The 2,557-nt window shown below is 35.4% G+C and overlaps 1 long non-coding RNA gene across 1 annotated transcript; it reads left to right on the top strand.

The window, feature by feature from the left end:
* Window positions 1–1,958: 1,958 nt before the first annotated feature.
* LOC126879696 (uncharacterized) lies at window positions 1,959–2,263 on the top strand. Its single transcript, XR_007696209.1, has 2 exons — window positions 1,959–2,048; window positions 2,125–2,263. It is a non-coding gene; the product is annotated as an uncharacterized LOC126879696 (long non-coding RNA).
* Window positions 2,264–2,557: the final 294 nt, after the last annotated feature.

Raw genomic sequence — 2,557 nt, 5'->3', positions numbered from 1 at the left:
GAATTTCCCTCTTTGGAAGAAGAGGAATACGGATATGGTGCAGTTGACAGCGACTCCAACGATGAAGATTTCGAAATTGAAGATAACTCCGTACGTAAGGGATTCGAACAACAAGAGCTAAATGATTTGGTGCTAGATTTGGGACTATCCAAAAAAGCTTCAGAGCTCTTAGCATCACGACTTAATGAGAAAAACTTGTTTGAAAAGGGAGCCAAGGTATCCTATTTTCGAACACGAGAAAGGGAATTTCTGCACTATTTTCAAAGTGAAGGTGGATTTGTGTTTTGCCATAATGTAAGTGGTTTAATGAAAGAATTGGGAATTTCAAACTATGTATAACGCATCTGACTCGAGACTGTTTATAGATAGCTCAAAGTGGAGCTTGAAATGTGTTCTCCATAATGGAAATTTATTTGGTTCTGTTGCATCATGAAAGCACGGTACCAAGGTAGATGGGATGCACATTTGATGGCTGACTATTTTTGGAGCATCAAGCGCGAATGTACACAAACTGAACACTCAAGAAAAAGCCATAAACGCAAATTTTTTCTTAATTTGTAAGTAATGTTCATTATTAAACAATTTTATTTGTATGAACTCGATTTAACTTAAATTAAATGATTTGTAAACTGTATTGTAAACTGATTTTTATTATACGTTCCTTTATATGCATGATTTTTGAGGATATCCTGTAGTTTAAAAAGTTGACGTGATAGAGAAAATCTGAGGTCATTCTCAGATTCAGACGCCAAAAATTAGTGAAAAACAAGTGTCAGATCTAACTCAACAAAAAATGTGTTCCCCAGTGTTATACTTTACATTAAATAACATAAAATAGAAACTTCCTCCAGTATTCAAAAATATGTAACAAAAGAGCAAAATTCTAAAAAGCTATCTGTACTCCACATAAAATTTTTGCTACAAACCATTTTAGATACTTAAACTTCGTCGCTTCCCCTTACATTTCCACTTATCCTTGTCATCTTGAATTTTATATCAGGACATGGTTTCAGCCACTCATTTATATTTGGTTGAGTAATTTAGCTTTCCGGTCACAAAAACATAGATAAAAATAATTAATTTTTTATAAAAGTTTTTTCGCGTTTATACGTTTTTAAACCAACATTGCAGATAAAAAATAAAGTGGCGAAAAACTTTATCGGAGCGATAATAATTTTTAAGTATTAATTGCACGAGACCTCTAAAATTATCGATTTGTTTCCCGAGTGACACTTTGACAGTTTGAATTTTACGACCCGAAGGGGAGTGAAATTATTTCAAAGTGTCACGAGGGCAACAAGTCGATAATAATTTTAGAGATCGAGTGTAATGGCAGCTAATCTGGAAGGCTCAACGTAGGTGGCGCTCGTGTAGTTGGAGGTCATGTCAACTTACGTCAATACCATGCCCCGAGAACTCTAATAAAAAACATGTAATCATATTTATTTTCCTTCCATTTTGCCAGAGGCGCTGATGTCGGCATTGTGATTGGTGGAACATGACTTTTGACAAATCCTGCGCTATCTGTGAATCTGTGTTCAGTGTTCGTGTTCGTTCGTTCGTTGTCGTTCAGTTACTTTCATGTTATTTTATATGGTCGGTTATGTGTTGTGTTTGTTTTTTTTTTCTCTGATTCTGGCTTTGGTTTAGAACTAGAACCTTTAGCCACGTAATTGTATAACTTATCACTAAGTCAGGGGAGTAATGTGTAGTGTGTGTGTGTTGAGTAAGTGTCTTGTTACTTTGCAAAGTCGACGTCATTGTCTTTGCAAAGAGACGCTAATTGTTTCCGAACGTCTGCGGTCCCTCCGGTGAGTACCGATCCCACAAGAACAGAAACTATTTTTCATTTATTAATTTATAATAAATGAAAAATTTCTGACCCTGGTAGGATTCGAACTCCCGACCTTTCGTTTCAAAGGTAGGCGCTCTTACCACTGCGCCACAGAGGGGGTTGTGTTGTGTTTGTGTCACCATAAAAAGCTGATATTCATGCAGTCGTGTTTTTTGATATTTTTGTTATTTTGTAATCGTGTATCTTTTTAAAGGTAAGTTTTTCTGATTGTAGGTACTGTTTATCCAACAGTTTTAAAATACACACTTTATTTCGCGTTTTGTTGTTAGGTCTAATGGCTCCGTTCAGCTGTTGTGTGCAGACGGTGGAAAAGTTCAACAAGTAAACATTTATTTAATCCAAATTAAATACTCATATTTCTATGTAAAATGTCACATTATTTTATAAATAAATAAGTAAGAAACAAAAGTTGTTTGTGTTTTACCTTTATTCTCCAATTGAATAAAATATTAAATATTGGAAGTACCGTATGGAGGCTATCTATGTACCTAGCATGGAGGCTAGATTATGGCACCCTTTCTATCCAATCAACAACAAGAGCGTTTAAAATTTCACACCTATCATGTCGAAGCTACAGACCACTAATGTGGAGGCCAGATTTGTAGTATCCTTCCATTTAACCAGGTGCTGAGATGGCGCTGAAATACGTGACATGTTTTTTAAAGTGTAAGATCGCATTCTACCAAATCACACAACACTTTT

Source organism: Diabrotica virgifera, chromosome 2 (genome assembly GCF_917563875.1).
Source record: "Diabrotica virgifera virgifera chromosome 2, PGI_DIABVI_V3a".
NCBI classification, from domain to species: Eukaryota; Metazoa; Arthropoda; class Insecta; order Coleoptera; family Chrysomelidae; genus Diabrotica; species Diabrotica virgifera.
The sequence above is the reverse complement of the archived record's forward strand: the minus strand, read 5'-3'. Positions and strand labels throughout refer to the sequence as shown.